The following is an 8,916-nucleotide window of genomic DNA, read 5'->3' as shown; positions in this document are numbered from 1 at the left end:
GGGTATGATATGTGTCTTGTATCTTGTATTGCATTGTTTTGAATTTTGTGTGTTGTATGTTATGTACTCTATATATATGTATTCATATGTTGTCTTTTACTGTGTGGTATGATATTTATTGTATGTATTCTGTTGTGGTGTTTGTACTTTGTATGGTATTGCAGTTTGTCTTGTATATGGGATTTATTGTGCTGTAGGTGTTGTACTGCATATTATTTCTTGTATGTAGTCTACTGTATTGTGTTGTAGTTTTGTTATTTTATGTATTGTATTCTGTTGTGTGTTCTGTATTTTGTGTTGCATTGTTTCTTGAGTTTGGTATTATGTATTGTGGGGTGGTTTTTTCGTGTGTGTGTTTTTTGTGCCTTTTTTTGTGTGTTTTATTGCATTGTGTATTCTGTGTATTATGTTACCTGGTCTGTATGGTACGTATTGCAGGGTCTGTACTGTGTTGTACCATAGTTTCTTCAGCGTTTTTTATTGTACTGTGCGCTGTAGGTGTTCTTCAGTCTTATCCGTATTGTTCTATTGTGTGTTGCATTGTGTTGCATGGATTGTAGGGTATGGATTGTATTCTGTGGTCTGTATTTTATCGTCTAGTGTGTTTTATATTTTGTATTGAATTGTGCTTTGTGGTGTTTTGCATTGAATGGTTTGGTATTTATTGTATTTTGTCTTGTATTTGATGCCTTGTGCGTATTGTACATGTGGAATGTTTAGTCTTGTATTTTGTATTCTATGGCAGGTCTGGTATTTTCTCTTGCACTGTTACGGGTTGGATGTATTGTATTTGCAGTGTGGTACTTATTGTATTGCCTGGATGGTCTTGTTTTGTATTCCATGTATTTGGCTGTATTTGTATGAGAATGAGTATTGTATTGTCTAGTTCTTAGTATTGTGATGTGCTTTGTGTCATACTGTAGTTTGTATCATATGATATGGTTTGTATTGCATGTTGTATGGTATGTTCTGTGTTCTAGTTTTTATTGTCTTGTATGCACTGTATGTATTGTAGGTTTTGTATTTTGGCTTGCAATGTCTTGTTTATGTTGTGTTTCACTGTATATATGGTATGCATTGTACTTCAGTTGGTGTAATTTGGTATATTATGTATACTATAGTGTATACTATTTGTAATGTTTTTATTGTTTGTATGGTATTTATTGTATTGATTGCAGTATAAAATGTTTTGGATTTTACTTGGTATTTTGTATTGTGTATTTACGTGTTGTGTGTTTTTTATTGTAATGTTATTTGGTCCATATTGTGTACTGTTTTTATAGTATGATAGTAATCACATCTCGTATTATTTGTATTGTACAGTCTTTTGCATTTTGTGTTGTCATTTGTATGTCTTGTGCATTTTGTATTGCACTTTATATGTGGCATCTTTTGTATGTATTGTACTTGAGTGCATTTGATTTTTTTACAGTATTTTGTACTGTATTTTATGGTATGTTTTTGTATGGTGTAGTATAGTATAATACTGTCTAGTCTAGTATTATATTTTGTATGGTATTATATGTATGGTACAGTATGGTCTTCCATGGTGTAGTTTTATTGCGTATTGTTCATTGCACCACACCAGAGGAGCCCTTCATTGCGCTGTTCTGAAGGAGTCCATCATCATGACATGCTTGAAGAGCCCTTCCTTGTTCCAGTGTGCAGGAGCTGTACACAGCTCCATATCAGTTTATGATCACTTGTGTTTTGTCATTTATTGTCTTGTATATTTGTTTGTGTTTCCTTTTATTGTATTGTATGCTCTATATTCTGGGGTGTGGTTTTTTATTTTACAGTATTAGGTTGTATAGTATGTAACACATGAATCTTACTCTGTATTATGCTAGGTATTGTATGGTACTGTGTATCATCTGGTCTACATTTTGTATTGTGTATCATCTGTCATTTTGTATGCCCTGTATTCTTTTGTATTGTGCTGTATGGGTGGTGTGGTACCATAGGGTATTGTACAATGTGCTACTTCTTGTTCATTGAACCACATTAAGGAGCCCTTTATCTGCAGATTCAGAGGTCTTCCTTGCATTGCATGTTTGGTATTTTTTCTTGCATTGTATTGTGTATCTAATATACCCTGTGTTTTATTGTCTGCTATACTGTCCTTCAGTTGTGAGCTTGTATGATGTATTGTTCCTTATTATAGCATTCAGTGTAAGCATTTTATAGAATGGTATTGATTCTATTTTGATCATACTCGGTGGTCTCGTATTCATCATAATATGTTTTTTTGCACTGTGTACTGGAGAAGTTCCTTGTTGCAAAATGCCATTGGATGTGTTCACCTGACCAGAGGAGCTCCTTTTTGCAGTGCCACGGAGGAGCACCTCTAAGGAGTGATTCTTTGTACCCACTTTGAGGTGTATTTCTTTGTGCTGCACTGGATAAGGCCATCCTTGCACCTTCACCGGAGGAGTCCCTTGTACCACAGCATTGTTTTGTATGTCTTGTATGTGTCTTGTTTCATCTGTTTGTCTGTTGTAGGCTATGTCTTCCAAGGTTAGTCTTCCTTGTATTGTACCCTTGGTATATTTTCTTGCGTTGTCTTACAAGACAATCCTGTGTTTTATTGTCTTCTGCTTTACTGTGCTTTAGTTGTGCACTTGTATGTTGTATTTTTCTTGGTATTGTAGTGTTCATTGTATGTATTTTATGGAATGGTGTTGGTCGTATTGTTTGGATCATACTCTGTGATCTTGTATTTATCATCATGTAATGTTTGCATTCTCTCCTATTTTGTATTTTAATTTGTGTTGTTTATTGTTCATACTGATTTCGTATTGTGCTGTAATTTTGTATTGTGTGACTATATTGTATAGTATGACACTGTTCATGTGTATGACATTCTGTTGTAATGTACTTGGTCACATGCTTTGTATTGTCTGTTATATGCGTTGTGTTTTCTGGTATGGTATTGATTGTATTTTGTACTGAAGTAGCTGCGGTTTTACATATTTATTGTGAGTGTTCTCTTCTGTGTTTCACATTGCCTTTTGCGTTGTGTGCCTTGTGTTATCTGTATTGTATTTTACTGCTTTTTGTATGTTATTTTGTACCTATTTTGTGGTATGTATTGTATGGTATAGTTTCATCTTACCTGGTCTGGTATAGCGTTACATTTTGGATGGTATATATTTTGCATTCTTTTGTATTGTACTATATGTGTGGTGTGGTACCATAGAGTATTGTACGGTGTGGTACTTTACTGTTCATTGCACAACATGGGAGGAGCCTTTGATCGAGAAGCACCAGAGGATCCCCTCATGACGCTGCGCTGGAGGAGCCCAGAGCCATATCGTGGCTGAGGAGCAGTTCATGGAGCTGCCCTGGAGGAGCACCAGTTCGTCCTGCAGCACCGGAAGCGGTCTTCACGGCATATTGTAACTTATGTTTTGTATACTTAATAGTTCTGTTCCTTTCATTGTTTTGTATGTATTGCATATGTTGTGTGTTGTCTGTTTTCTGGAAGGGTGTGTCTTCCAAGGTTCGGTCTCCTTGTATTGTACATATGGTGGTTTGTCTTGCATTATCTTGTATGCCTTGTATATTCCGTGTTTTATTTTTTTGTGCTTTACCATACTTTATTTGTGGTATGATGCCTTATTGTAGGTATTGTAGTGTGCTTCTTGTATGTATTTTATGGAATGGTATTGATTTTATTGTTTGTATCGTAGTCAGTGGTCTGGTATTTAACATAATGTATTGTTTGCATGATATAGTCCTTTTTATTTCAATTTGTATTGTGCATTCTTTCTATTCTTAGTAATATGCTTTGTGTTGTCTGTTATTCTGAATGTCTGAATTCTATGTATATTGTTTTCTTTATTGTAATTATTCATTATTGTAAAGCACCTGCAGAGCAATCATTTGCACCATGTCCATGGAGCCCTTCCTTCCACTGCCCTGTGGCAGCCCTTTTTTGCACTTTATACAAGGAGCTTTTCCTCACCCTCCTTCTGGGAGCCTTTCCTTGTCCACCTGCAGCTGCTGTTCATCATACTGGCCTGTGACAGCCCTTCATCACTCCACACCAGAGGAGCCCTTTATCATGCCACCTTGGAGAAGTCCTGCATGCTACCACCTCGTTACAGTCCTCCTTATTGCTGGCTCTTTAAGACATTCACCGTGCTACCGTGCTGCCCTGCAAGAGGCCCTGGTATCGCCCTCCCGTGCGAGCTGTTCATTGCACTGCTCTGTGGAATCTCTTATTTGCAGTACTCTGTGGGAGCCCCTCATTGTGCTGGCCTGTATCACCATCCCAGAGGAGCCCTGGAAGAGCCATTCATCATGCCACACGAGAGCAGCTCTTGATCAGAGAGCTCTGGAGGATTCTGTTGTGTTACCACGTCACTGTAGGCTTTAGTATCACCTCTGCATTAGGCCAACCATCAATGGGAGCACTTCATCGTGTAGACTCATAGGCACCCTTCATATTGGTGCTCTGTGGCTGCTGTTTATCATGCCTTCCTGCTGGAACCTTTCCTTGCCCTGCCCAAAAGGAGACCCTGGCAACCCTATTTGGGCGGGCCACCCTATTGTTTGTTGTTGGAGGAGCCCCCCATCTCGTCTTGCCAGAGGAGACCCTCACTACCTCTCATCATGGGAGCCCGTCGTCATGCCTTGCCACAGGAGCTCATCATTGCAACTCACCGTGGGAGTCTTTGATCGCATATGCCATTGTAGCACTGAGTGGCGCATCTCCGTGGGAGCTCCGCTTTGGAAATGCTGTGGAAGACCCTCATTGTGCCTTACTGCGGGGGCGCCTTCTTGCACCTTGCCTTGGGAACCCTACGCCTTGCTATTAAAGCTTCTAATTGCGCCTCACTGTTGCATTTACTCTGCACGTCTTACGTAGGAGCCTCTTGTCACAATCGCAGTCCAAGGATCTCAAGGCCCTAGCCGTAGGAGCCCCTCATTGCAATTGCCATGGGAGTTCGTTGAAGTTTCTTTCTGCGGGAGGACATCATGGCATCTCGCCGTGGGAGCCATGGTTGCTGTTGGAGGCTCTTGTCCCAGCTTGCCGTTGGAACTCCTCATCACTCCTTGCTGTGGGAGCACCTAATTGTGCTTTGCTGCCAGAGCCCATCATCACACCTTGCCATGAGATTCTCCTCATCTTCTCTAACTGTGAGAGCCTCTCATCAGAGTCACCATAGAATTCCTTTATCCCAGCTGGACTTGGAGCTCCCATTGCTCTTCACCATGGGATCCAGACATTGTAATCATGGTGAAGCCCATCATCGCAGTTACTGTGGAAGTCCATAGTAGCTCCTCGCTGCGGAAGCCCCTGCTTGTGCCCTGCTTCTGGATGTGGTCATTGCGCATCACTTTGGAAGCCTCTTAATGCAGTTGCCATTGTAGGCCCTCATTGCGCATTGCCGAGTACCTCCCTGTTGCTCCTTGCCGTGGGATCCCCTCATGGCAATCACCGTGGAAGTCTGTTATTGCAGATGTCATGGGGGCCCGTCATCACTTTGTCAGCACCTCATTGGCATGTCAGCACCTCATTGCCATGTCAGCACCTCATCGCATCTCACTGTGGGAGTCACTCTTCACAATTGCAGTAGGATCCTCTCATCACGCCTCGCTGTTGCAGCCCCTCCTGACAGTTGCTGTGTGAGCTTCTCATCTCACCATGCGGTAGGAGCACCCAGTTGTGCCATGCTGCTGGAGCCTGTCATCGCACCTTGCCATGGGAGAGTCTCAGCCCAGTTGCTGTGGGAGCTCCTCATCATGTCTCACCATGAGAGCCCGTCGTCGCACCTCGCCATGGGATCCCATCTCATCTCACCGTTGAGCTCCCTATCACTTCGCACCATGGGATCTCCTCATTGCATCACTCTGTTGGAGCCTCTCATAATGCTTTTCCAGAGGAGCTCCTCACTGCTCCTTGTGGAGGAGATATTCATCACATCGTCATGGAGGAGCCCTGCGTCTTGCCATGCTGGAGGAGCCCTTCACCGCTCAGTGTCCATGATGCCCATCTTCGCATTGCTCCAGTGAGGCTGCTCAAAAGGATCCTGAGGAGTGATTATTTGCATCATCCTTAAGCACATCCAAAGTAATTGTAAAGATGATTTGGGTTTTATGTTCACATCTCTGCTACGTCTGTGTTATGGTGGTATCTGCGTTGTCCCATGTGGTATTTATCAGAGTTGGCATATTGTGTTCAAAGTATTTTACTGTGCATAGTTCCTATAGTGGATGTTATGGTATTTGTTTTCTTCTACCTGATGTATTATCTGGGGGGTGTTGATTTGCTTGTACTGTCTTATCTTGTTTACGTTGTATGGTATGTATTGCCTGTATTGTTGTTTGTATTAATTTTGTCTGTATGGTATGCTATTTTGGGTCCTTTATGGGATGATATTGTATGGCATTCTGGTGTGTCTTGTATTTTGTATTGGATTGTGTTTTGTGTTGTATGTATTATTTTGTATGGTTTTGTATTTATTGCGTTGTTTGTGTCATATTGTCTCTTGTATTTTGACTTGTATTTTATGGCTTATGCGTATTGTGCGTGTGGAATGTTAAGTCTTGTATTATGTATTCTGTGGCAGGTCTAGTATTTTCTATTGCAGTGTTTGTAATGGGTTGTATGTTTTCTATTTGCAGTGTGGTACTTATTGTATTGTCTGTATGGTCTTGTGTTGTATTCCATGAATTTGGCTGTATTTTGTATACGAATGCATTTTGTATTGTCTAGTTCTTAGTATTGTGCTGTGGTTTGTATTGTACTGTAGTTTGCATTGTATGGTTTGTAATATATTGTGAGGTATATTCTGTGTTCTAGTTTTTATTGCTTTGTATGTTCTGTATGTATTGTACATATTGTATTTTGTCTTGCCTTGTCTTGTGTATGCTGTATATTTTGTGTTTTATTGTATGTATTGTTCTTTTGTTGGTGTCGAATGGTGTATTGTTATTTATACTGCAGTATGTATTGTATGTAATTTATGGAATTATATTGGTCATATTGTATGATATGGTATTCTGTTGTATTTTTTGCCTTGTACAACACAAAATGCAAAATGTGTTTTGTATTCTGCTGTAGTTTGTTTTGTATTGTGTACTGTAGGTATTATATAGTATGACAGTGATCATACATATGTACCATTTTTTGTATTGTACTGGATTTTATTATGTCGTTTTCATTTTTTGTATGCACTATGTTGTCTGGGATGGTATGTATTGTATTTTGTATTGCATTATCTGTAATTTATTATTAACTCTGTGTACTCCATTTTGTATTGTACTTACTGCCTTTTGTGTTGTATGTATTTTGCTCATTTTGTGTACTATTTTGGATGGTATTTTGGGAGGCAGGGCGGGCAGCAGGAGTGGCTGCTGCCTGCGCGCTTCCTGCCTGAGTGCTTCGTGCCCGAGCCAGGCGGATCCCACAACGGGCTTGTCGGTGCGGCCTCCCCACTGGCAGCCCCCCACGGTGGACAGCATCAGCTCCATCGACACTGTCAAGAAGAAGATCCAGAGCCTGCAGCAGGTGGATGAAGAAGCGGAGGAGCATGCCGAGCACCTGCAGCAGGAGGCCAGTGCTGAGCGGCAGGCCCTGGAATGGGCTGAGGTTGAAGTGGCTTCTCTGAACTGCTGTATCCAGCTGGTGGAAGAGCAGCTGGACTGAGCCCAGGAGCGCCTGGCCACCACCCTGCAGAAGCTGGAGGAGGCTGAGAAGGTGGCTGATGGGAGCGAAAAGAGGCATGAAGGTCATCAAAAATAGGGCCATGAAAGATGGGGAGAAGATGGGGCTCCAGGATATGCAGCTGAAGGAGGCGAAACACGTACCTGAGTAGGCTGACCACAAATTCAAGGAGGTCGCCCCAGACTGGTTGTCCTTGAGGGAAAGCTGGAGTGCTCAGAGGAGAGGGCAGAGGTGGCAGATAGCTGCATGAGACAGTTGGAAGAAGAGCTGTGAACCGTAGGCCAGACTCTCAAATCCCTCATTGCCTCAGAGGAAGAGTATGCCTCCACGGAGGACAAGTATGAGAAGGAAATCAAGTATCTAGGGAAAAAGCTGAAGGAGGCTGAGACCCATGTGGAGTTTGTAGAGAGGTCTGTGGCGAAGCTGGAGAAAACCATCGATGATATCGAAGATGAAGTGCATTGCACAGAAGATGAAGTACAAAGCCATCAGCGAGGAGCTGGACAATGTACTTAATGACATGACTTTCCTCTGAGCCCACACCGGGCACCAGCACTGCAGCCCCCTGCCCACCTTTCCCTTCCCCAGCTTGGCCGCTTGCCTGCTCTCCCTGCCTGCTCTGTCCTTCCTAGCCTGTGCCTGTCCATCATCTCCTTTGGGTCAGCATTTTCTTGCAATACCCCTTAGTGAGGTGACAAATTTATTCACACAGAAGGTGAATAAATGGTGGAATCACCATCCTTGAAAGTGTTCAAAACCCATGTAGATGAGGCCTGAGGGGATGAAGGCACGGACTCCAATGAAAGATCAAAGACATAATTTGTTTGCTGGCTGCGTTTTATATATCTTCTGCTGACAGAAAGATTCCACTTGGCTACAACTGATTGGTCATTCTTATCTGTTCATGCCTTAAACTGTACATTTCATTTGCTGCCTACTACTGCCTGCGTGACACTGCGTAATACAGCTGTTAACCCTTAACTTGGCGTCTTCTCTTTGTCCTTGGTCCGGGTTCATTCTTGTTCGTGTTCATCTTTCCCCTCTGGGGCCTTCTTCTATCAGCTCCATGCAGTCGGGGCCTCCTTCTGGACTCCAATGAAAGATCAAAGACATAATTTGTTTGCTGGCTGCGTTTTATATATCTTCTGCTGACAGAAAGATTCCACTTGGCTACAACTGATTGGTCATTCTTATCTGTTCATGCCTTAAACTGTACATTTCATTTGCTGCCTACTACTGCC

General features: G+C 42.1%; 1 pseudogene; it reads left to right on the top strand.

The window, feature by feature from the left end:
* Positions 1-5,653: 5,653 nt before the first annotated feature.
* Positions 5,654-8,210, top strand: LOC104403035 (annotated as a pseudogene).
* Positions 8,211-8,916: the final 706 nt, after the last annotated feature.

Source organism: Nestor notabilis, unplaced genomic scaffold, assembly GCF_000696875.1.
Source record: "Nestor notabilis isolate BGI_N333 unplaced genomic scaffold, ASM69687v1 scaffold1523, whole genome shotgun sequence".
Classification (NCBI taxonomy): domain Eukaryota; kingdom Metazoa; phylum Chordata; class Aves; order Psittaciformes; family Psittacidae; genus Nestor; species Nestor notabilis.
This window is presented reverse-complemented; position numbering and strand designations above follow the sequence as displayed.